This window comes from Canis lupus, chromosome 35 (assembly GCF_003254725.2).
Source record: "Canis lupus dingo isolate Sandy chromosome 35, ASM325472v2, whole genome shotgun sequence".
NCBI classification, from domain to species: domain Eukaryota; kingdom Metazoa; phylum Chordata; class Mammalia; order Carnivora; family Canidae; genus Canis; species Canis lupus.
In genome coordinates, this window is record NC_064277.1 from 24068551 (window position 1) to 24095850 (window position 27300).

The 27300-nt window shown below is 41.6% G+C and overlaps 1 long non-coding RNA gene across 4 annotated transcripts; it reads left to right on the forward strand.

Annotated features, from left to right (window-relative positions):
- The first annotated feature begins 1130 nt into the window (after positions 1–1130).
- On the forward strand, positions 1131–26440 carry LOC125754365 (uncharacterized). Of its 4 annotated transcripts, XR_007408343.1 has the most exons (5): positions 1131–1428; positions 16886–17065; positions 21627–21873; positions 23795–23913; positions 25644–26440. It is a non-coding gene; the product is annotated as an uncharacterized LOC125754365 (long non-coding RNA). The 4 variants fall into 4 exon arrangements; XR_007408342.1 differs by having other exon boundaries at positions 23795–26440; XR_007408341.1 differs by lacking the exon at positions 21627–21873.
- Positions 26441–27300: the final 860 nt, after the last annotated feature.

Genomic DNA, 27300 nt, shown 5'->3' on the forward strand with positions numbered 1-27300 from the left:
TGAGCCACCCAGGCGCCCCTATGTCTGACTTCTCATTTTATTTACAAATGGGTAAGTGACACTACCCTCCCGGGCCTGTTTCCTCAAGTGTAATACTGGGTCCATAATCCCAGACTCAGGTACAAAGCGTCAGGTATGTAACACAATAAATAGGCTTTCTCTGTTAATTTATGTAACATTGCAAAGCACTTTCATAGGCATGACCTGCTAAAGAGGACTTCTTGAGCCACCATCATGAAATCTTTGTGGGATCCTGGGTAATTCAATCTCTTCTCTGGGCCTTCATTACTCCAGAAAAATATTAACCCATTTTAGTGATGACAAAAGATACTCACTACTGTGTGGGACTCGGCCCAGATCAGCGCTTCTCAGCCCATCGTGGTTATCTGCGGAGAGTTTTTTGTTTTGTTTTGTTTTAAGGATTTTATTTTATTCATGAGAGACACAGAGACAGGCAGAGACACAGGCAGAGGGAGAAGCAGGCTCCATGCAGTGACCCTGGCGCAGGACTAGATCCCAGGACCGGCGGATCACGTCCTGAGCCAAAGGCAGACACTCAACCCCTGAGCCACCCAGGTGTCCCTGGAGAGAACTTTTTAATAACACACCGAGGCCGGCCTGCCCCAGACAAATTAAAAGGAGAGCCCACGCAGAGGGGTGACATCTTGAGCTGCTGCAGGGACACTGAAGGGACCTCTCCCCCAGGGGTGTCACTTCCTCGGCCTTACCCAGGTCCCCCCACCCCATCAGCCTCAAGGATGACCCTTCTCTCCTGAGGCGGGTCCCGGGGGCGCTCAAGGTCCCACCTCTACCGGAGCCTCTCCATCGCCCGCGGGCGCCGGGGCGCGAGAGCAGCGCGCGCACCTACCCGCCGCAGCACCCCTCCCACGCCGGCGGCCTTCTGCGCAGACTCCACCGGTGGGGGGCGTGGGGGGAGACCTCCCGAGGGGGGCACACGGGATCCGGAGTCCGCGCCCACCAAGCAGCACCCGCCCCTCCGAGCCCAGACCCCGCCCCCGAGGGCGTCCGGAGACTCGGGCCGCAGGAACCCCGCCCCCACGCTGGCCCCGCCCCACGCTGGCCCCGCCCCCACCGGCTGCCCACGCCGCGCAGGCGCCGCCCCCACCGGCTGCCCACGCCGCGCAGGCGCCGCCCGGGGCCTGTTTCCCCGCATCTCGGGTTCACCCGCAGCCCCCTCCGTGCACACCTGGCGCCCTTGCACCTGGCGTGGTCGCTGCTCGCCCGGCCAAAGCTGGCGTCCCCGGCCGGCTTGCAGCGCGCTCAGGAGCCCGACTGCGGCTGCTCCCCGCGGAGGTTTTCCTCGTTTCCTTCTCAGAGCGAGAGCTCTAGCAGAGGAGCTGACCCTGGTGGGATCGTCAGGTAAAGGAGATGGAGACCCTAGGCCTGAGTCGGGCCAAAAGGAAAGAGGTGAGTCTGAGTACAGAACCCCGACCCCTCCCAGCTTTGTACTTTTGGGGTGAAGCTCCTGGGGTTTCCTGAGAGGGGCTTTAAATGGAAAAGTACAAAAAATAATGTGATGGAAACCTGCATCTCCAGCCCCTAGATGTTTGAAAGTGAACATTAGACCGTGTCTGCTCCAGATTGTGTTTAGAGAAATAAACGGTGACAAGCTGAAGGAAGGACTCACCGCCTAGCCCTCTGAGTGTCAGCAGTGCCTTTGCAGGTGGGGTGGAAACTCCCAGCACCCGTTTTTATTAAAAATATGAAAAGGTACTTTCCGAAATATTAGCTGCAGTACATCATTTAAATGAATGTTTAAGGACAGGCAAAATAGCATCAAGTGCTGTGTTGTTGCACTGACCATTTATATCCAAGCTTTGGTCACTTGCCACGGGGTATTGATTTTGTTCATCTTGGTAAATACATGCAGTGGAGTCCATTCCATTGAAAGATTAGGTCATAATGAATTCCCGTGTTAGTGAACATTTAGTTGGTGTATTTCCACAGTGAGGATATTGGTGGGGAGTGGCAGGCTCTGACGCTGTGATGTGTTTTGGTTTTTTTGTTTGTTTGTTTGTTTTTAAGATTTTATTTATTTGAGAGAGAGAACCAGAGAAAGAGGGAGAAGCAGGCTCGAGCTGAGCAGGGAGCCCAGGACCCTGGGATCATGATCTGAGCCAAAGGCAGAAAGAGGCTTAACCAACTGAGCCACCCTGGGGGTCCCAATGTGATGTGTTTTTTTTTTTTTTTAATTTTTATTTATTTATGATAGTCACAGAGAGAGAGAGAGAGAGAGGCAGAGACATAGGCAGAAGGAGAAGCAGGCTCCATGCAGGCTCCATGCACCAGGAGCCTGACGTGGGATTCGATCCCGGGCCTCCAGGATCGTGCCCTGGGCCAAAGGCAGGCGCCAAACCGCTGCGCCACCCAGGGATCCCCCCGCTGTGATGTTTTTAAGACCCCTCTATGCTGCTGTGTTTCTAATTTACCTGAATCCTAATGACTCCAGAGCATTCCTCTGCAGTGTGTGCACACTTTTTCACCCTCCCAGTGAGACTCCCATGTTCCAGCAGTTACTAAGTGCTGCCAGATACTTCTGGTGGCTTCAGGATCTTAGAATCCAGTATTGGCAGGTGAGCGTTTTTATGTCCCAATTTTTATGTCCCATGAACTCCTCAGTGCTTGCTTTTATCTAGCTTTCTAATTTGTGCCAGGCAAATAGGGAGTGAGGTGACATCTCATTGTTTTATCTGTCCAGTTTGGGAACTGAGTTATAAATCTCTTTAAATGATTGTTAGCATTGCAGTTTTCTCATCTGAATACTGCCCGATGATATCCTTTGTTCATTTTTCCACTGAGTCACTTACATTTTTTTTTTGTTGATTTTTCAGATCTTGATATAGTTTGGCTATTAATATTTTGTTGTTTTTTGATATTTAAAAAGTATCTCCTCACATGCAGGGTAACTTTGTCATAGATCCTTAATTGAACAGAAAACCTGAATTCTAACATAATTGAAATTACTGATTTGATTTTGATTTGTGCCTATGGGATTGACTTCAAGTTCTTGTTTGTTTATTTATTTATTTAAAACTTTAGAATTTACTTTATACTCATAGGCATTTAATTCATTTGGATTCCATTTTTGTAGGCGATGTAGTGTTAGGATTGTTTAATTTTTGTCACTCAGTGAGCTAGTTTTCAGGGCTCCATATACAAACTATCCGTTCTTTTCTGGTGATCGTGATCAGCACCTGTAACCACCCAAGTCAGTGTGTGAGCTCTTCATGACCTTCTTGTGTCTTATTTTTAACTCTCTTGCAAACACTGCTGCACCTTATGTTCTAGTACAGATCTCTGTGTAGATGTACAAGATTTTTTCCAGGGTATATACCAAGAAGGGAAGCTGTTGAGTGTTAGGGAATACACACTTTCAACTGGACTCCAGACCACCAAGTTGGCATCCTTGTTTTCCTACATTCCTGGCACTGAGGATGTGAAATGGTATCTCACTATTATTTAATTTGCATTTCCTTGCTTTTTGCAAGTTATTGGTCATTTTGTAGTTCCCTCTTTTACCAATTGTCTGTTCAGTATTCTTCTGGGTTGTTTTTCTTTACTGATTGATATTTAAGAGGTCTTTATGAACTTTGGATTCTGATTCTTTTCTGATTCTTAGTGATGTAACAAATAATGTCTACAAATATATTGTTTGTCCCTTAATTGTGATTAGAATGGATCTTGTTACATTGAAAATGTTAATTTTCAGGGCAGCCCGGTGGCTCATCGGTTTAGCACCACCTTCACCCCGGGCGTGATCCTGGAGTCCCGGGATCAAGTCCCACGTGGGGCTCCCTGCATGGAGCCTGCTTCTCCCTCTGCCTGTGTCTCTGCCTCTCTCTCTCTCTCTCTCTCTCTCTCTCTACCTCTCTCTCTGTGTGTCTCTCACAAATAAATAAAGAAAATGTTAATTTTCAATTGTTCAACTTGAATACCATATTCCTTAATCATTTTTGGTTTTGTATCTGATAATAAGGGATTCTGCACTTCCCTGAGGTCATAAATATTCTCCAATTTTCTTCTAAAATCTTAAAATACTTTCTTTTCTAGTCTATTTCTTTACTAGATCTGGAACTTTTTGTGTGGGGTAGAACTATAATTTTCTATTGATTCTGTATGAAAGCCAATTACTCAGCCTGAGTTCTCTGCCTTTCTCCACCAAATTTTAGAACTGTTGCTATTGTATGGTATGTATTGGCGCTGTCTCTAGGCTTTCTCTTTTATCGTACTGATTTCCTCATTTATTTCTGAATCAGAGCTCTCTTCTGTTGGGGAAATAAGAGTTCTGCCAACAAAGGACCTGCTGGGTCCTCAGAACCACACCATCAACAGGGAAGGCTGATGTGGCATAGTCAGAGATTGTCCATATCACTGTGACATAACCCAGGATTCAGCTAGAAAAGTACTTATACCCCAGTTGTTCAGCTACTTCAGTAGCTGAGCCCAATATATGTGTTCAGTGGGGAGAGCAAAAGAGTGAAGGGGGAATCCTGATCTCCAGATCTTCCCATTCGCTTGGTCTAGTATGTGGAATCTTACCATTAAGTGTTGATGTTTTTATTTGTTTTTATTTTTTATTTTTTCTTATTTCATTTAACTCAATTAAGTAGGGACACCTGAGTGGCTCAGTGGTTGAGCATTTGCCTTTGGCTCTCAGGTCATGATCCCAAGGTCCTGGGATCGAGTTCCACATCAGGCTTACCACGAGGAGCCTGCTTCTCCCTCTGCCTGTATCTCTGCCTTTCTCTGGGTCTCTCATAAACAAACAAACAAACAAAATCTTTAAAAACAATTCAGTTAAGTAATATAGGGTATTATTAGTTTCAGGGGTAGAATTCAGTGATTCATCAGTTGCACCTAAGACCCAATGTTTTTTTTTTTTACATCACCCAGTTACTCTATCCCCTTAACCCTCTCCCTTCTAACAACCCTCAATTTGTTTCCTATGATTAAGAGCCTCTTATGTTTTGTCTCCTTCTGATTTTGTCTTGTTTTATTTTTCCCTTCCTTCCCCTATGATTCTCTGTTTTATTTCCTAAATTCCACATGAGTGAAATCATGATAATTATCTTTCTCTGACTTATTTCACTTAGCAAAATACCCTCTAGTTACATCAGTATTGTTGAAAATGGCAAGATTTCTCTTTTTGATGGCTGAGTAGTACTCCATTATGTGTGTGTGTATATATATATATATATATATATCACATCTTCTTTATCCATTCATCAGTTGATGGACATCTGGGCTCTTTCCATAGTTTGACTCTTGTGGATATTGCTGCTGTGAACATTGGGGTTCAGGTGCCCTTCAGATGACTATGTTTGTATCCTTTGGGTGTATTACCCTAGCTGGGTTGTAGGGTAGCTCTATTTTTAACTTTTTGAGGAACCTCCATACTGTTTTCCAGAGTGGCTGTACCAGCTTGCATTCCCACCAGCAGTGTAAGAGGGCACTACTTTTCCCTTTTCTCCACATCCTCACCCAACATCTGTTGTTTCCTGATTTGCTGAGCCATTCTGACTGGTGTGAGGTGGTATCTCATTGTGGTTTTGATTTATATTTCCCCGATGCCGAGAGATACTGAGCATTTTTTCAGGTGTCTGCCATCTGTATGTCTTCTTGGGAGAAATGTCTGTTCATGTCTTCTGCCCATTTCTTGACTAGATTTATTATTTTTTGGGTGTTGCATTTGATAAGTTCTTCATAGATTTGGATACTAGCCCTTTATCTGATAAGACATTTGCAAATATCTCCTCCCATTCTGTCAGTTGTCTTTTGGTTTTATCGACTGTTTCCATTGCTGTGCAAAAGATTTTTATCTTGATGAAGTCCCAATAGTTCAGTTTTGCCTTTGTTTCTCTTTAGAGGTTGTTTTTAATTAATTACACCATAATTTCTCCTCTTTAATTTCCACATATAATTATGAGTTGGTAAATAGTACTTTTTAAGTTCTTACTGTGCTTAATTAACCTGATAATAATTGTCGCCTGCCCTTTTCCAGCCGGTAATATTCTTTTTTTTTTTCTTTTCGGTAATATTCTTAATAAAAAATAACGTTTATTGAAGAATAATTTGTAAAAAATGCACTTATATTAATTGTATGATGTAATGAATTTTATATACCAATGTTTCACCATAATTCAGATACAGAACATTTCCATCAACATAGTTTCCCTATGCCACTTTATACATGTCCCCCACCTCTCAGACCCGCACCTGGGGGCCTAACGACCCACTGATATGCTTTCTGCTATTATACCTTAGTTTTCCCATTCCCAGGGCTTCATATGAATGGAATTTATATCACATATTCTTGTATCTGGTCTCTTTCTCAATATGCTTTTGGGATTCATCCATGTCATTGCATGTGTTCCCTTTTATTGCCATCTTTTGTATTATGGATATAATACAATTGTTTATCCAGTCCACCTGTTGATGGACATTTGGGTTGTGTCTAATATACGGCATTGTGAAAAAAAACTGATAGAGACGTTTGTATGCAAGTCATGGTGTAGACGTGTTTTCATTTCTGTTGGGTGGCATTCCTGGGATGTATCAGTGTTTGTTTAATTTTATAAGAAACAGCCAAACTCTTTTTTCCAGCATGGTGTGAGAGTACTGGTTCTTCCAGACCCTTGCTAACATCAATCAGTGTTGTTCATTTTAAGCATTCTATTAGGTGTGAAATGGTATCTCATTGTGGTTTTGATTTGTATTTCCACAATTACTAATAATGTTTAACATGTTTTGGCCATTTGTACATTTTTTGTGACATGTCTGTTGAAAACTTACACTTTCTTTTTGCTTGTCTTCTTATTTTTTGAGTGGTAAGGTTCTTTATATTTTCTGGGTACCAGTCCTTTGTCAGATATATGTATTATAAACACTTGTGATTTATCTTTTCATTGTCTTAACTGCTTTTTGAAGGACAGGGATTTTTACTTTTGATGAGGTAAATTTGTCATTTTATCATTCATGGTTATGGTTTTTGTGTATTTTTAAGAAATCTCTGCCTATTTTGAGGTATTAAGGATTTTCTTCTGTGTTTTCTTTTAGAAGTTTTGTGATTTTGGTTTTTACATTTAAATCTGTGATCCACTTGGTGTTAATTTTTGCGTAAGGCTTGATGTTATTTCCCCCACCCCCCACCCCACAAAGGCTATCTAGTTGTTTGAGAACCATTGGTTGAAAAGATTGTTCTTTCCCTCTTGACTAGCTAGCCCTGGCACCTTTGTCAAAATCAGTTGACTGTGGATGTTTGGATCTGTGGTACTCTGTGCTGGGTACTCAGTGCTGTTCCATTGATCTGTCTATCCTTATGCCAGCACATACTGACTTACGGTATTGATAACTACAGCTTTTCAATGAAATGTTAAAATTCGATGGTAGTAAGTCCTTGGACTGTTTTCCTTGTTTTATTTTATTTTATTTTATTTTAAAATTTTTTTTAAATTTTTTATTTATGATAGTCACAGAGAGAGAGAGAGAGAGAGGTAGAGACACAGGCAGAGGGAGAAGCAGGCTCCATGCACCGGGAGCCTGACGTGGGATTCGATCCCGGGTCTCCAGGATCGCGCCCTGGGCCAAAGGCAGGCACTAAACCGCTGCGCCACCCAGGGATCCCTGTTTTCCTTGTTTTAAAGATTGATTTGGTTCTCTCTGGCCTTTGGCATTTCCATGTAAATTTAGAATCAGATTGCCAGTTGTGATAACCGCCCCTCTCCCCCAACAAAAGCACCAGCTGTATTTTTTACTAGGGTTATATTAAAGTTATTATATCAATCTGGAGAGAATTGACATCTTGACAGTTTAACTTATTTATTTTTAATTTAAATTCAAGTTAGCTGGGATGCCTGGATGGCTCAGTGGTTGAGCATCTGCCTTTGGTTCAGGGCATGGTCCTGGGGTCCTGGGATTGAGTCCCAAATCGGGCTCCCTGTGAGGAGCCTGCTTCTCCCTCTGTCTGTGTCTCTGCCTCTCTCTGTCTCTCATGAATAAATAAACAAATCTTTAAAAAAATAAATTCAAGTGAGCTAACATATAGTATATTTCTAGTTTCAGAGGTAGAATTTAGTGATTCATCAGTTGCATATAACACTCAGTGCTCATTACATCACATGCCCTTCTTAATGCCCATCACCCAGTTACCTATCTCCTCCAGCAACCCTTTTTTTTCCTAGAGTTTAGCATCTCCTATGGTTTGCCTTCTTCTGTCTGTATCTTTTTTTTCCTTCCCTTGCCAGCCCCCTATGTTCATCTGTTTTGTTTCTTAAATTCCACATGTGAGTGAAATCATATGGTATTTGTCTTTCTCTGACTGATTTTTTGCCTAGCATAAGGTTCCATCTATGTCATTGCAAGTGGCAAGATTCATTCTTTTTGATGGCTGAGTAATATTCCATTGTGTATATATAGACCACATCTTCTTTATATTCAGCTATTGATGGACATCTGAGCTCTTTCCATAGCTCTGTCCATGGCTCTTGTGCACATTGCTGCTATGAACATTGGGGTGCAGATCCCTTTAGGATTACTATGTTTGTATCCTCTGGATAAATACCTAGTTGTGTGATTGCTAGGGTAGCTCTATTTTTAACTTTTTGAGGAACCTCCATACTGTTTTCCAGAGTGGCTGTATCCACTTGCATTCCCACCAGCAGTGTAAGAGGACACTACTTTTTCCCTTTCTCCACATCCTAACCCAACATCTATTGTTTCCTGAGTTGTTAAGTTGAGCCTTTCTGACTGGTGTGAGGTGGCATCTCATTTGGTTTTGATTTGTATTTCCCTGATGCTGAGTGATACTGAGCATTTTTCCAGGTGTCTGTTTGCCATCTGTATGTCTTCTTGGGAGAAATGTCTGTTCTTCTGCCCATTTCTTGACTGGATTTTTTATTTTTGGGGTGTTACGTTTGATAAGTTCTTTATAGATTTTGGATACTAGCCCTTTATCTGATACATCATTTGCAAATATCTTCTCCCATTCCATAGGTTGCCTTTTAGCTTTGTTGATTGTTTCCTTTGCTGTGCAAAAGCTTTTTGCCCTGATGAAGTCCTAGTAGTTCATTTTTGCATTTTTTTCCCCTTGACTCTGAAGACGTGTCTAACAAGAAGCTGCTGGAGCTGAAGTCAGGGAGGTTGCTGTCTATGTTCTTCTCCAGGGTTTTGATGGATTCCTGTCTCACATTTAGGTCTTTCATCCATTTTGAATTAATTTTTGTGTTTGATGTAAGGGACCTATCCAGTTTCATGCTTCTGCACGTGGCTGTCCGATTTTCCCAGCACCATTCGTTGAAAAGACTGTCTTTTTTTTTCACTGGATATTATTCTTTCCTGCTTTGTGGAAGATTAGTTGACCACGACATTGAGGGTCCATTTCTGGTTCTCTATTCTGTTCCATTGATCTATGTGCCTGTTTTTGTGCCAGTACCATACTGTCTTGATGATCACAGCTTTGTAGTAGAGCTTGAATTTGGAATTGTGATGCCTCCGGGTTTTCTTTTCAATATTACTTTGGCTGTTTGATGTCTTTTTCTGGTTCCAAACAAATTTTAGAATTGTTCTAAAACAACACCAGCTCTGTGAAAAATGCTGCTGTAGTTTTGCTTGGGATTGCATTGAATATGTAGATTGTTTTGGGTAGTATAGATATTTTAATAGTATCTGTTCTTCCAGTCCATGGGCATGGGATGTTTTTCCATTCCTTTGTGTCTTCCTCAATTTCTTTTTTTTTTTTTTAATAGTTTTCAGAGTACAGATCTTTTACCTCTTTTGTTAGGTTTATTCCTAGGTATCTTATGATTTTTGGTGCAATTGTAAATAGGATCAATTCCTTGAATTTCTCTTTCTGGTGCTTCATTGTTTGTGTATAGAAACACATCAACCTTCTGTGAGTTTTTATATCCTGCAACTTTGCTGAATTCTTGTATCAGTTCTAGCAGCTTTTTTGTGGCATCTTTTGGGCTTTCTATGTAGAGGATCATGTCATCTGTGAAGAGTGAAAGTTGGACTTCTTTACAGATTTGGATTTCTTTGCCTGTTATTTTTTGTTATTTCTTGTCTGATTTGCTGAGTCTAGGACTTCCAGTACTATGTTAAATAACAGTTGTGAGAGTAGACACCCTTGTCATATGTCTGACCTTAGGGGGAAAGCTCTCTTTCCCTATTGATATTAGCTGTGGGTATTTTACATGTGGCCTTAATGATGTTCCCTCTACCCCTACTTTGTTGAAAGTTTTTATTAAGAAAGGATGCTATAGTTTGTCAAATGCTTTTTATGCATCTATTGAGAGGATCATATGGTTTTTATTCTTTCTTTTAGTAATGTGGTATATATCATGTTGATTGATTTGTGGATGTCGAACTACCCCTGTAGCCCAGGAATTAAATCCCACTTGGTTGTTGGATCCTACTGATTAGTATTGTGGTGAGTATTTTGACATCCATGTTCATCAGGGATCTTGGTCTGTAATTCTCCTTTTTAGTGGGCTCTTTGGCTTGGAGATCAAGGTAATGCTAGCCTCATAGAATGAGTTAGGAAGTTTTCTTTGCATTTCTATTTTTTGGCACAATTTCAGAAGAAAAGGTATTAGGTCTTCTTTAAATGTTTGGTAGAATTCCTCTGGGAAACTATCCATCCTTGGGCTCTTATTTATTGGGAGATTTTAAATTCCTGATTCAGTTTTTTGCTGGTTATGGGTCTGTTCAGATTTTGTTTCTTTCTGTTTCAATTTTGGTAGTTTATGTGTTTCTAGGAATTTATCCATTTCTTTCAGATTGCTTTATTTGTTGGCATATTATTGCTCATAATCTCTTAAAATTGTATTTTTTTTGGTAGTTGTGATCTCTCCTCTTTCATTCATGATTTTATTTATTTGGGTTCTTTCTCTTTCCTCTTTGATAAGTCTGGATAGGAATTTATCAATCGTTTAAATTCTTTCAAAGCACTAACTCCTAGTTTTGTTGATCTGTTCTACTGTTTGTTTGATTTCTGTATCATTTATTTCTGCTCTGATCTTTATTATTTCTCATCTTCTGCTGGATTTAGACTTTATTTGCTGCTCTTTTTCCCGGTCCTTTAGGTGTAAGCTTAGGTTGTGTATTTGAGACTTTTGCTTCTTGAGGAAGATCTGTATTGCTATGTACTTCCTTCTTAGCACTGCCTCTGCTGCATACGAAAGATTTTGAATTTCCTGTTTTCCTTTTCATTTGCTTCCATGAATTTTAAAAATTCTTCTTTAATTTCCTGGCTGACCGACCCATTAATTCTTTAGTAGGATGCTCTTTAGCCTCCATGCATTTGTGGTCCTTCCACATTTTTTCTTATGCTTGACTTCAAGTTTTATCGCATTGTGGTCTGAAAATATGCATGGTATATTCTCAGTCTTTTTGTACTGGCTCAGGGCTGATTTGTGCCCCGGTGTGTGATCTTTTCTGGAGAATGTTCCATGTGCACTGGAAAAGAATCTGTATCTGCTGCCTTATGATGAAATGTTCTGAATATATCTGTGAGGTTGATCTGGTCCACTGTGTTATTCAAAGCCCTTGTTTGCTTGTTGATCTTCTACTTAGATTATCTGTCCATTGCTGCGAGTGGGGTATTAAAGTCTATTTTTTAAAAGATTTTATTTTTTTTAGAGAGAGAGACCACAAGCATGTGCCAGCCAGGGTTGGGGATGGGAGAAGGGGCAGAGTGGGAGAGAAAGACAGTGAGAGTGAGAGTGAGAGAAAATCTTAAGCAGACTCTTCACTGAGCATGGAGCTGGATGCAGAGGTTTATCTCACAACCCTGAGATCATGACCTGAGTCAAAAATCAAGAGTCAGATGCTCACCCAACTAAACTACCCAGATGCCCTTGAAGTCCCCTACTATTACTGTATTATTACCAATGAGTTTCTTTAAGTTTGTTATTAGTTGATTTATATACTTGGCTGCTCCCAAGTTAGGACCATAAATATTTACAGCTGTTAGATCTTCTTTTCCTTTCTTTACAGATTTTATTTATTTGTTTATTTGACAGAGAGAGACCACAAGCAGGGAGAGTGGCAGAGGGAGACAGAGAGAGAGAAACTTAAGGAGGCTTTAAGCCCAGATCGGAGTCTGTCATGACCGTGAGATCATGACCTGAGCCTAAATCGAGAGTCAGATGCTCAGCCGACCACCTAGGTGCCGTGACATCTTGACAGTCTTAAGCATTCCAATCCATGAATACAGTGTCTCCCATTTGTTTAGGTCTTACTAAATTGGACTTCAGAGGAGCATAAGGGAACTTCTTGAATTGATAGAAATATTTTGTGTCTTGGTTAGGGTGGGAGCAACATGGGAACATAGACAGTTGCCAAAACTCACCAAATTGTATGTTTAAATTCTGTGTCGTTGGCTGTATGTATATAAGGGACTACAGTGAAGTTCGTCCAAAAAGTAGTAACAAAAATTACCTCAGTTACTACATTCCTTTCATTGTCATGATTCTAATCATCAGAAGCATTTGACTTGCACGTCATTTTAACAGTCTGCTTAATGCCACAGGTGTTTGGCATTGGTTTGTTAGTGTCTTAATGATGCTGCTGGCCCCGCCACCATGGCATGAGAGGGAAATGGGCCAGGCATAGTAATAGCCAGGCGTCTGTGGCAGAGACTATTACATATCTACAGTCTCTTTCCTGTTTTCCCTGGACTCAAGATCAGACTCCTGGTAAGGTCTTCCAGTCAGTTTGTACGGCTGACAGACTGAGTTCTGGCTTGTAGGTGAGCAAAGGTGATGTGTGCCTTTCCAGACTCAACCTGTAACCATCTCACTTTATAGTACTCTGCACCCTTGTTCTCTTCTGACTCGTGATTGGAGACCAACTGCAGGGCATTGTTAGAAACCATAAGCTGAAGATGGATGAGCCATGGATGGAAGGGGCTACGTCTCCCAGACACCACTGGACGGTGGTCACCCCCACTGGATTCACAGAGAAGTCGTCTCTGATATCTTTTTCAGACCCAGTTGCAATCTGCTTCTTTGGTTCTCTCAGCAGCTCAGTGCTCTGGGGGAAATTTTAGATTCTCCTATCTTGGTGGTGGATAACAAGGTCAAGGCCTTTATGTACATATATGGCAGGCAAAGCGGATGGGGATAAACAGAGCAGACTGAGAGCAGGCTCCACAGGGGAGGGAAGGCAGGCAGCTGGGGGAGCTGGGCCCTGGAGTCAGGATCAGGATGGGTCCTCGGGTCATGGCAGCACCCACCAGAGCCTGGAGGAACTGGTTAGAGAAATTGAGGAGAGGCTCTACTGACCACAGGCACAGAGGATTGGCTGAGGATGATGCGTTAAATCAGAGGTTGACATCTCCATTTTATTGATGAAGAAATTAAGTTCTGTAGAGATTAAGACATTTGTGTTTGTATCCAGTACAGTACTTAGTTCATAGTAGATGCACAGTAAATATTTTTTGCCTGAATGGATAATTTACTAGTGTAACACCTTTAATGCTGAAGCCTTCTACCAGGGATTGAGACCTTGTCTATTTGGTGGTGTGTAGAGGGGTATGGTGCTGGTACCCGGGACAGACACCCTGTGTGTGGATATGGTGTCTGCAACAATTTGCATGTTAGTGTGCTCCATGACTCCCCGAGGCCCTACCACTCCCTGTTGCCCTATAGCTCACCCAGTTTCCATGTCAATGTCATACATCAGTCTCCTGTGGGACTTCCAATATATGCAACCCCTTCTTCCACTTTCCTGTTCTAGATGGAGTTCATCCCTGACCTCTTGTTTTGCCTTCTCCCTTCTCTTTCCTGCCATTTCCTTGCCATCCTCTTTCTATCCCCTTCTCTGTCCACATATGTCCTCTGTTTTTCCTCATGCTTTTTAATGTTATAAGCAGAAATTCTTAGGCCACTATGCCTAATATGATGACCTAGGAAACTAAGCAGAGAACAGAGTTATACCAGGTGTACCATCTAAAAGTTGGTGTTACACGTGTTTAAAGATATGTAAATATTTTATGGTACTGTGTAGTTAGTAGGCAAAGAAAGCACTGCTTATAAATTATATTTAACACAACCTCTGTCAACGTGTCATATTTTAAGTTACTCTGCTTTTACTGACTGCAGTTGACTACCTGGGCATCGAATCATTTTATCATATTGTTTTCTTTCCACTGCGTGAGGAGTTAGAAGGTGTTGTGTCTGTTCTGAACAAAAGATTCACCGTAGCTATAATCTCAGTTTCAAAGGGGAAAAACCTTTATTGACACTATAAAAATATAATAGAAACAGAAGATAAAGGGAAATCTGTGCATAGATGAGAGCAATAGTAAGTAGTAAAGGAGAATAAGGCAAAGTTACATCAAATCACGTACTTAGAATATCCAACCTCTTCAGCTGGGGAAGCAGATGGGAGCAGCCAGGCTGGTGGCCAGATGGAGAGGCCTGGATGCAGCTCCTCCCTCTGGTGAGACTTTCAACTGACCATCCCCAGAAGGGCCCTATTCACAGGGCAAATGACGGGGTCTGAATCTAAACATGTGTTCCCTAACACGTAATTTGGAGAAAGCTGTATTTTCAAGGAGACTGGGCTGTGTGTGTCTGCCTCCCCTCTCTGATTTCATCCCGGGAGGTCAGCCCTGCCTTGGAGCAGGAGGGGATGTGAGATAAGATTTGTAGCTCCTGGTGTTCAGAACAGAATGGGCAGTTCTGACCTGGAGGCCAGATAATGTCAACTAACCAGGCTCCTGAGGTCAGTTATGCAGCCCGAGTCTCACAAACAATATTCTTCAGCTGCCTGCATCCATGCAGGGGTGCAGGGCAGTGTGGTCAGTCACACAGGACATACCACACAAGCCTCCATCCATACAGTACGTGTGAGGAGCTTTCGGGCCTGTATCCAGGGCCCTAGGACTGTATAATTGCTGTCTGGACAAGTCCATTGCAAAGCAGGGGAACGGGGAGAATGATGTAGTGTCGGGTTCCAGGTTGCCTGGTGCCGACTAGGCAAAGTTGTCCCAGAAATGTCTTCTGCAAAAGAAGCTTAAGAACTCACATCCCCAGGAGACCAGTGGAACTGGCTTCTCTGGAAGTCCTGAGACCAGATAATCGCATAAAGCTTTACATCCTCATCCTGTTCCTTTCTGGTCACTCCAAACCATCACCTTCTGGCAGTCCTCTCCACACTTGCTGGGTGCCTCCACCTCTGGGGCCCTGGGTACTGAGCATCACACCCTTCACCAGCCACACACCTGCGGTGCCTGTGGGGGCCCTCAGGGCGGGGGGTATGGGAAGGAAATGCCCTCTGCCTGACTGGGCCCCAGCCCTCACCCATTTGGAACCCTCCCAGAGTGTTGCTTCTTGAGGGCGTGTCTCCTGGCATTGTGGCTGGGGTTTGTCCTCCATCTTCTCCCTGCCCCTCACACTGGCTGTGACAGACTCCTCCCACCCCTCATTTCTGTTTGGTCACTGTATCAGACATTCCTTTGACTACAGGACCTTTGATGGAGAAAATCCAAGCCATTGGTAGGAACTCCACCAATGTGGAATTAGATTTATTTGCCATTATATCCTGCTGGAATATGGGACACAAGGTGGTGAGAGTTTTGTCTTAACCACTGGGAGGGTTTTGTTTGTTTTAGGAGCTGGAAGACAGAAACATCAGCTTAATAAGCTTTCTGAGTTCAGCTGAAGTGTGAGTTCTCAGACTAGCTATTGCCTTTGTGAGTTATGTAAGAATCCAAATAATATCTCACAAACCTTGATCTCACTTAAAAGCTAAATTGGTTAACAAGAGCAAAATTTCATTTATGACATGGGAGGCCCTTATATTTTCTTTGGATGACAGTAGGGCATAAGGGGAAAATGCATTTGCTTGGGGATTTTTAATATTTAGCCTAGCAAATCTAGCCAACAGAGAAATCTGATTAAATATTAGTTCTATTAAAGACATGGGGGAAAAAAGGGGGTTTGCTGTTTTTTTGTTTTACATACCTGTATAAAATAACACTTGTATATAACAAATATACTTGTGTATAATAAAATTTAAACAAGCTTGAGGGGAGCATTTCATATCTGATAACCATTTTTTTTTTTTAGATTTTATTTATTTGTTTATGAGATAACACAGTGAGAGGGAGGGAGAGGCAGAGACACAGGCAGAGGGAGAAGCAGGCTCCATGCAGGGAACCCGACATGGGACTCGATCCCGGGACTCCAGGATCACGCCCTGGGCCAAAGGCAGGCGCCAAACCGCTGAGCCCCCACAGATCCCCCTGGTAACCATTTTAAAGATACGTGGTAATCTAAGTCATATGTACCTAATGGCTTCATAAATGAGGAAATTCTGATAGAATCAGTATAGTCATATGATGAAAGTTTCATAAAAGTCCATAACCATACATATTCTGAAACCAATTTGAAAGGAGACAGTATCAGGAATATATTAATTATAAAATTAGTTAGGGTGGCCAAAATATTCTGTTATTTCCTTCTGACAAAACAGGAATGACTGTAAGTTTATTCAGACCAACAAATTTGGGGAATTGTGCAGCGGAATCAGTGATTATTATGAATACACAGTCATCTAATAAAAATATTTGGTTAAGTGAAACAAGCCAAAAACAAAAGTGGTGATGTAGCCTGACAGACGATGGAAAATATAGTCACAGCTTTAGTCTAAACAAATGTATAAAAATTAGAATTTAATGTAGAAAAGTACATATAGTTCTTCATTTTGTCCTGAATATATATATAAAATATATAAATATATAATAATAAAAGTATAGTAATGTAAATATAAAAATATAATTTATATATAAATATAAAAAATGTAAATATATAACATATATATTTTTTGTTTGTTTGTTTGTTTGTTTGTTTGTTTTTAGAGTGCGTATCATTTTTTCCTGTACATTTAGGAACAGGGAACAGGAGGGTGTTCTCAAAAGCCTGCTGCCCAGCAGCCTCTAGTTTCTGGTCAGCTTGCCCACAGCCTGAGGCTGCCCTCTGGTGGGCAAGTTTGGGAACACACTGAGAATTCATCCCATCATTTCTTCCCTATGTTCCAGGTGAGTACTTGCCTTGGGGTTTCCAGACATTGCCCTCTTGAAGCCCTGCACCTTAACGCTCATTAAGGTGTCACTCATTTCACCTCCAGTCTAGAAAAATGAGCTTATTGTCTCTAAGAAGGGGCCCTTTGGCTGCAGATCTCATTCTGAGTTTTACCTTTTAAAATGTGCCCCTTCGTGCCTCCTGGAGTGGGTTGTAGATGTTCTAGGTGCTGTTGGGAAGGCCTTTGATACATCGGTGAAGATGTTGGATGAGATACAAAGGTGGGCTAGAGGAAGGGGAGTGCCAGGGTGGATGGAAACTGCTGGAAGCTCAGGATGGAGATGGAGCACCATGTACTGAATATATATATGGGTTCAAACGATCCTGTACTGTGTAAAGATGAGCTCCTGCAGGCAGTGACCGTGTCTGTCCCTAGGATAGCCTTCTTACATTATGAGCTGAGGAGCAATTCTAAAGGTATTACTGAGCTCCACAGCCTGGAGGAAGGATCTGCCTTCACAACCGCAGGCAGGCTGTGTGGACCACCAAGCAACCCCATGAAGAGCTTAGATTACTGGGCCCATTTTTAAAAAAGATTTATTTATTTATTTGAGTGGGGGAGGTAAAGAAGGAGAGGGAGAGGTGGAGAATCTCCAACAGACTACTGCTGAGCAAGGAGCCCCACATAGAGCTTGATCCCACGAACCTGAGATCATGACTTGAGCTGATATCAAGAGTCAGCTGCTTAACCGACTGAGCCACCCAGGTGCCCTAAGTCTGGGCCCTTTTAAAAACAAAAATGTTTATTCACATTCATTCTCTTTTTCTCATTTTCTTTATCTATCCATGAAAAAGCTCAAGAAGGATTCACACCAAATATTTAGCGGTAATCCTTCAGCATGGGAATAGAGAGTCTTTAGACATAAATTTCATCATCTTTTCTTTTTGAAATAGCTTTGTTTTAAAAAGGAAGAGGAAGAGACAGAAAAAAAGACCACTTGTGATGATGTGAAAAAGTGAGGAATTTTTTTTTTTTTAATTTTTATTTATTTATGATAGTCACACAGAGAGAGAGAGAGGCAGAGACACAGGCAGAGGGAGAAGCAGGCTCCATGCACTGGGAGCCCGACGTGGGATTCGATCCCGGGTCTCCAGGATCATGCCCTGGGCCAAAGGCAGGCGCCAAACCACTGCGCCACCGCGCCACCCAGGGATCCCCAAAAGTGAGGATTTTTTTTTTTTTTAAAGTGAGGAATTTTAATGTAAATTCCCAACACAAGCCTGAGCACTGAATAGCTACTCAGAATTGGTCATAATAGTACCTGCAAATAATATATGAAAAACATATAATTTTCACTCATTCATCGAATTTTTCTCTTTTAAAAACATTTTATTTATTTATTTATTTGAGAGAGAAAGAAAGAGAGTGAGAAAGGAAGAGAGAGAGAGAATGAGCCAGGGGAGAAGAAGAGGGAGAAGAAGAAGCAGACTCCCTGTTGAGCAGGGATCCAAATGTGGGGCTCAAGCCTAGGACCCTGGATCATGACTTGAGTGGAAGGAAGATATTTAACCCATTGAGCCAACCCAGTTCCCCTTTCATTCATTTAATCTTTCAATCGTTAGTTCATTGCTTTGTTTTACTTACATCAGATTTGCCTCTAGTTTCTGTTTCTGCAGCCGATGCAGGCTGATTGCCACCATGGTCTCTCTGTGTGCTTTCTTCTAATTGGGGAGTTTATAGCTGGGGCCTAAGGGATCAATACTGGCTCCCTCAGGAATCTGAGGTTCCAGGGGCTGAGTTGGAATTGGAATGAACAATGGTGGGGATCCCTGGGTGGCTCAGCAGTTTGGCGCCTGTCTTTGGTCCAGGGCCTGATCCTGGGTCCTGGGATTGAGTCCTGCGTCGGGCTCCCGGCATGGAGCCTGCTTCTCCCTCCTCCTGTGTCTCTGCCTCTCTCTCTCTCATGTCTATCATGAATGAATGAATAAATGAATAAAAATAAATCTTTAAAAAAATGAGGAAAGTCTTTAAAAAAAAAGGAATGAACAATGGTTAGTATTTTATGCTGAAGAACATTTAAGCTTTCTAGAAAGAATACATTTAATTCCAGTTACTGACATTAAGGATATGTATGCATGTTGCCTTGTTATAAAACATTTTTTTTCTTGTTATAAATCAGGTTGAACAATTTTTTTTTTTTAAAGCAAAAGAGCTTAGATTACTGACAAGCAATAATATGGAAACATCATGAACATTTCAGGAGGGACACAGATGGCTCCGTTTTGAGGAATGTATTGGCCAGCTTCCCTGGTTCTCAGACCGTCCCAAGGGGAGGAATGAGTCCTGAGATCTCAGTGAGACCAACACTGCTCCCCAGTTCCAGAGCAAGGAGCAATCTCTGTAATGAGGTAGTGAGGTTTCCAGCTTCAGGACTGTTGCCTCTCAGTGTCTTGCATCACCTGGAAAATCAAAGACCCTTTATATCTTATGATGTTACCAAGGTGCAGACTGGAATCCCAGGCAAGGATACTGGCAGTTCTAGGTGGCAGTCATGGATCCTTCAGTCTTTGTTACTTGCATACTCACTTATAAGAAGTAATCAAAGTTTAGTGTAAGTACAGAAAAAATGGCCATAAAATGAGGAGCAAAATTGTATTGCTGGTTGAAAAGTGAGTTGTGATTTAGTTGAACTAACTGCCTCCCACTTTCTCTTCTGTCTGGAGCTCTTAACTCTGTGGATGGCGGATATTTCCTTTCTCTAGGGAGCTTCGGGCCTCCCTGATGCTCACGTATAAATATGCCCTGTTATCTTCCAGAGTTGCAACTTGTACTGAAATTTCCAGGCCTGTGGGGAAGAGAGGGCACAAAGATGTTTCTGCACCATCCCCTCTTCCCAGCCCCCTGTCAAACTGTTTTTTGAGCCTTTGTTCATATTTTTGAATGGAGTTAAAATCAACACATGTAGAGAAAGGGATTCCAGCCCTTGACCTTCACGACAACATGAAAACCACTGTGGATTTGAAGTTAGGGAGACTAACCAAGTGACAAGCCTTATAGAACCGCAGGTCACAGTGAACCATAAGAAAACTTCTTATGCCAATAAGAAGATGCCACATAATGTTCCAGTGACATTACTACTCATTAAACACTCATTCCCACTTTGGGAAACTGATCCCACTTTGGGATTTTTACCCAGTAAAGTTCAGTGTGGAACTCTGGACATGGAGGGAATGAGCCAACAAACACTCCTGCCCTGATAGGATCTGCCCTGACTTGGGTGAGGGAAAGCCCAGAGAAAGGCATTTATTGAGAACATTCTCTGAAAGTAATCACATGTTGATAAATGTTTAATAGGCAGCTTTCAGGAAAATCAACACACACACACACACACACAGAGAAATGAAACCCTTTTAATTTGTAGTGATGGCTTATTTCTGTGGTGAAACCATTCCCACCATGGTGGATTCCAAACTACCTGTGACCAAATGTGGAGTCAGTTGCAAAGGAATGCACAGTAGCACACAATGTAGTATCACCACCACACAAGAGATGTTAACAACCCCGTGAGTAAGGATACTAGTAAAATAATCAGGAGACATGGGATATCTATTAACTTTGGTTTTTAAATAAGGTATTTAATTGTAAATGTATATAATTTAATTTTTAATAATCATTGAGTTTAAATAAGCAGCTCACAAAATGCCTGAAAGCTTAGCAGTTGGCCCTGGCGAGTGGTATGAGCTGCCCCCAGTGTACTGCTGTCTGTAGCCACCACTCTCCTGGGAGCCATCTTCTTGTTTCTCATTCTGTGTAAATGATCTTCTCCTGTGAGATAGGAGATGCTATGAAATTCCAGTTTGTAGCCAAGAAACCCAGACCTCTGAGACATTAAGCAGATTGTCAAAGCTCAGTGGCCAGGAAGTGCTATAGTAGGCATCCGAGCCTCAATCTCCCTCCCTTTGAGTCCTGGGCAGTTTTTCTCCCCTGCATCTTGTTGGCTGGACAGCAGGTTATCCTTTGGGGCATCTGGTTCTGTAGGTAGCTGTCCTCTGGTGGTTTGGTCTTGCAACCCCAGCTCTGTGCTGGAGGAGGATGGCCAGAAAAGTCAGGGTGACGAGCCATGCAAAGCCAGTCATCTCTCCAGGACCTAATACTGAGGGCATTTTTTAAGGTCTGATCAGTTTTAGGGAGGATGAATGGTGTTTCAGCCTTGGTGAAACCTGAGAGGCTGGACAGTGATGTACGAGGTAGAGGGAGTTGCTTCATTGAGGCCACTGGAGTTAGATCTGAAAGAGAATGAGAGGATGAGCCCTTGTGATATCTGCGGAAAACATCCCAGGTAAGTGGAATGATAGATGCAAAAGCCCCATGACAGGTGTGTGCTCTCTGAGGGCCTGGGAACTGCGAGGCCTGTTACTTCTGTGTGGAGTAAGTAAGGGGCTGCCCCAGGAGGAAGTCAGGGTGATAATGGGAGATGCTGGGGGTGGGGGTGCAAAGATATCCGATTGTATAGAACAGTAGATTTTGCACTGCTAGGTGTGACCTGTACATATTCATGAAGTTGATTTTTTTTTAAGGTTTTATTATTTATGAGAGACACACAGAGAGGCAGAGTCACAGAGGGAGAAGCAGGCTTCCTGCGGAAAGCCCGATGCGGGGACATGATCATAAGATGCCAGGATCACAGCCTGAGCTGAAGGCAGACATTCAACCACTAAGCCATCCAAGTGCCCCCATGAAATCAATTTAATGGGCTGCTGCCAACTGTTTTCTTTATGGTAGAACAGAACATAGAGAAAATAGCACATGAAAAGTGCAGTTAGGGTAAGTATTGTTTAATGAAATACTTGTTTTGCTTCTGTGTGTCTTTGCTGTGATAAATAGTTCCTACCAAGTTGAATTTTAAAAATAAGTGTTTGAAAGCCTTGGCTGTCAGACCCCGTAGGAACACTGGGTTTTATACTGAGTGCGAGAGGAAGCTGTCGGCAGGATTTGAGCCGGCGGACATAAAAGAACACCCTGCCCACTGTGTTGGGAGCAGACTGAAGGCTTTGATGGTGGAAATAGGAAGACCAGTTGGGAGGCTATTGCAGCAGGTCCAGGTGCGAATTAAGGAGGGTATATGACCATCTGAGGACAGGCAAGAGGACTTCAGGAGGATTGAATAGTTGGTGTTGGACATGCCAGGCTTGGGTTGCCTCCTGGACATCCAAGTGGCAATGTAAGTTGGAAGTTTCTAGAAGGATGTAGTAGAAAATTAACCTTCTCCAAAGAGAGGTCTGGCCTTTGCTCTTGGCTTCTAGGAGGTGATCTCTAGGTCCTTGGAGTTCCTGCCTGATAAGAGTGTCTTTACCTGGTGGTCTTCGCCACTGGACAGTCCAACAGTATAATTCATAATCGGGAGCTTTGGGCCACCCAGGATCTGCTCTTCCTCCAGAGGGGCTGCAGACTGCAGGTCAGCCATGCGAACAATCAGTTGTGGAGTTCCAGAAGTGTAAGACTATATATTTCTGTGTGAGCCACCCAGACTGTGGTGTTTTGTTATGGCAGCCCAAGCAGATGAGCACACAATGTAATATAAAAATGGACAAGAGGTGCGAAATAAAGTCACAATGAGGTACCACTACGCATCTGCCACAATTTATAGCATTTATAAAAACCAACAATTATTTTTTTTTAAGATTTATTTATTTATGATAGACATAGAGAGAGAGAGAGAGAGAGAGAGAGAGAGAGGCAGAGACACAGGCAGAGGGAGAAGCAGGCTCCATGCCAGGAGCCCAACACGGGACTCGATCCCGGGACTCCAGGATCGCGCCCTGGGCCAAAGGCAGGTGCAAAACCGCTGAGCCACCCAGGGATCCCCTAAAAACTAACAATTAAAAAAAAATCTAGAAATATGTGGAACAGGAGTTTCCATCTAAATTTTACTCAATATTAAGTTTGTGAGGTTCACCCATACCTGTTTATAACTATGGTTTTAATTTTCATTTTTGATTCCAGTGTATGTAAACTGGTACAACCACTTTCAAAAAGTTTTGGATTTGACCCAGTGATTTCTAATTCTAGATATATAAATAACACATGTGTGTCCACATATGTACTTAAACACACATGCAAGAATGTTCATGAAAAAGAAACAAATGTCTATCAGTGGTGGAACAGATACCTAAATTGTGCTATATCATAAAATGGAATATTATACAATAAAAATTAATCAGTTATATACAGCAACACAGATGAATCTGTTAAACCTAATTTCCTGAGTAAGATACCAGGCACAAAAGACTACCTTTTGTTTGATTTCCATTTTTTAGAGGATTCAAAAACAAGCAAACTGTGTTAGAGATCGGGATAGTGGGTCTATTTAGGGGAGGGGGAGGGGTTAGTAACCAGAAGCAGGTATAAGCAGACTGGGAGAGTTGGGGGACGTTCTTGTTTTTTGACTTGTATGGTGGTACAGCTGTATTCACTCTGGCTTTTTTTTTTTTTTTTAAGATTTTATTTTATTTATTCATGAGAGACACAGAGAGACAGAGAGGCAGAGACATAGACAGAGGGAGAGGCAGGCCCCATGCAGGGAGCCTGACGGGGGACTCGATTCCGGGTCTCCAGGTCATGCCCTAGGCGGAAAGTGGCGCTAAACCACTGAGCCACCAGGGCTGCCCCCATGTTCACTTTGTGATCATTCAGTGAGCTTTTTATTTCTATTTTGTCATGTTTTGTTATGATTTTCTCTTTATAGGTTATATCTCCTGATTTAAAAAGTTTAAAGAAGGTTGGAATCTTTTAAGGAATATGTTGTCAATGAGAAGAGCTTTAAACATCCAGAATAAACTTTAAAATCTCTGGTTTGCTTTCAAGGTAGGCTTAGGAGTAGCTTAACTGCTACTCACTTTGTGATAATACTGAATGAATATTTGCTGTATATAAAGCTGGTACTATGCAAGGATCATTTGCATAGTACCAGCTTTATAAATAAAAGAGTAAAACCAACCCATAAGATTTGGGAGGTGGGGGCAGTAGCTACTGCCATTGACCGAATCCTGTGCGCCAGAGGTACCTTTTCTACATGGGACATATGCTAGTGCAAATTTCTGGGTCACTTTCCACATCTCTGGGCTTTATTTTAGAGCATGGCAGTATCACTAAGTTCTATAGGGGCAGGGTCCAGGCTTGCACGCTCGGACCTTGTGCACACTCGAAGAGTTAGAAAATAGTGATCCTTTAAAAACACAGAACCAACATTGACGTCTACCTTCCAAATCAAAATCATTCGGTTCAAACAGACTGTCGTTTAAGAAAATACACAAAACCCATGTTTCTGAAATAATGCTGATTCCTGAGTAAGAAGGGGGACTTGCATTTGATTCCCAGTCTAACTGCTTAGTAGAATAAATCCTGCACCAGCAACACTTGTAAATTTGTGAAAATGAATTTTATCTTTCCTTAAAAAATAAATTTTTTAATCCATCACACTTTCCTTCCCACCCTTTAGTTTTTGATAATGATAAAAATGAGCCAGTTATCAAAGAAGAAATAGTTCTTACTTCAAAAGAAACATAAATACAAAAAATAAGTTGCTGGTTCCTAACAGGAAAAATACATTTTAATAATTGTGCGATGAGAAGCTGCTTACGTACACATTGCAGATCAGATATTTGGAGTTAAGATGTTAGTCCACATAGACGGGTGATTGTAAACTTTATTGCCATTAAAAGATTTCAAATTGCATTCATGCTTCTGTGTACATGTAATGAAAAATGGGCAAAATAATGAAGATTGATTTTTCCCTAAGTCGCTCTGTTTAATTCTGCTGTCTACTCTTCTATAATGCTGCGTCTCTAATTGTACACAGTTTAGTGATCTCTAGGAGTACAGAAGTTGTCACCCATCAATAAAAATCACAAAGTTGGTTTAAAAATAAAATAAAATAAAAACACAGAACCAATGTAAGTGTGGAAGAGAGTGGATGCTTACAAAACAGACTTTGTCTTCTTCCTGGGCACAGAAATGAGAATACTTTACCTGCCACCTTTTCTGTTTCCTTTGTAGTTAGCATCCCCCATGTGGAAAGGGAAGCATGGTGCCCCTCTAAAGCATTGAGAGGAAAGAGTCAAATTAGTTCAAAGAGAAAACCCACGGATTCCAAGATCATAAAAGTTATTCTAGTTTCTTCTCACTTAATCTGCATGGAACATGGCTTACATAAATTTCAGGTGAAAGCAGCACACTGCCCTAAAGATAAAATTGGCCCTTCTTAGTTGAGAGGGGATGCCGTGGCGTGAATTCAGAACATCCTCCAGAACTCTCCCAGACAAAACAAACAGTGACTTCCAAAGCTTGTCTAGCTCTAAGCAATTCACAGTTCTTTGAGAAGCTAGAAATGTCTTATGATCACCCTAAAAGTGGAAAATAAGAGCAGGAAGGATGGATGATCTTTAGCATATTTTATAACATGATCATTAATGCTCAATTAAAACGATGTGGTACTAGTGCTTGGCCAGGCAAACTGATTCAGAATAGAAAATCCAGAAATAGACAACATGGGAATTTTGTATACCATAAAGACAGCATTTTTTTTTTTTAAATAGGCTCCATGCCCAGTGCAGAGCTCAAGGTGGGGCCCAAACCCAGGACCCTGAGATAAAGACCTGAGCTGAAATCAAGAGTTGGATGCTCAACCGAGTGAGCCACTCAGGTGCCCCAAAGACAGCATTTCTAACCATTGGGAGTAAAGATGGACTTCATTAGTATTGAGACAATGGGATAGTCATTTGTAAAACAGCATGTACTAGGATAAACTCCAAATAGATTAAAGATTGATATGTTAAGCCAAACAAATCCAGGAGAAAATACAGGTGAATTCCTTTGATTCTTGTCATGGGAAAGACCCATCTTAATATTGCCCAAAATCCAAAAGCCATGAAAGAAAATACTGACACACACATTCAGTTACATAAAGATAAGCCCAGGTAGCAAAACTTATCATCTTACAACTCTTGTACAAAGGGCTCAACTCTCTGATGTATACACAGAGCTCCTGGAACCAGAGTAAACCATTGTTCCTTTACACATTGTATATCACGTATCTGTGGAAAGAGATGAAGGAGAGCTCTGTCCTGTTACAGTCACAGATCCAGGGCAGACTGCTAAGTGAACAGTTGTATGTGTTATCCTGTGAAAGGGTAAGAAAGAGTATATACATATATATATGTATGTATGTTTCTGTTTGCATAAAGAAACATTGGAAGGAGAACAGAGTGGCTAGGGTCAGTGATGTGGAACCTGACTTCTCAGTGTGTTTCTTTTCATGTCATTTTGATTTTTGTATCAAACTATTTATTAGAAAATAAAATGAAATAAAAGATGGTGACCAGTGATAGTCGAAGTCCAGTAATATTTCTGTCTTTAGGCATTTGTATTTGTTTTTAAGATTCCATGATTATTTTACTATAGCCTGCAACTTACAATGTTGATTTTTACCCTTTGATAGAGGAATCCCGCTCCTGGAAACCCATTTGAAAATGACTGTAATTTTTGTTAAATTTTTCAAATCCAGCAGATGACTGGTGAAATAAACAATGGAGCATATGCAGGGTAGAATGCTGTGGATAGTTGTTAGGCCACCATTTTAGTGAACAACCATTTAGTAGTTAATACTTCGATTTTAACCCAGTTCTATTTTTGTACATGGAATCATTTTTCCCCTTAGATTTGCATGTACACATTGTCAAAGATCTGACAAAGAACAAATTCACCCCCTGCAAATTCCCCCTTTTCCTTTGGGCACATAGGACATGATAAAACCTGCAGCATCAAGATACGAGATTTCGCCCTCCTCTCTTTTTCCCATTTATGTGCAATTGTATGTATGACTTACAGAGCAAAGCTCATTATTTGTCCTCTGTACTTTAAAGGACCAGCACTGATCTTTAATTGGTCCTGGAAATCCTAGAACTCCTATGCCTCTCTTGTCTTTCAAAAATCCCCACAGGTAAGGACACTCAAATCAATTAGTTAAATAATAGAATTTGTATGTCATCTTTTAACCACTTGTCTCTGGAAGATCTCTGGGACAATCAATGAGTTGGATTTCAAGTCTCTATTGTCTTATATAGATGTTAGATCTAATTCTGTGGTTAGAATGTCAAAACAGTAGATTCTTGGAATTGTGAAAAACCATAAGGGAGCACCTTAACCACTGGTTTTAAGACTTGATTGTGACCCCAATAAGATATACATTCTTCT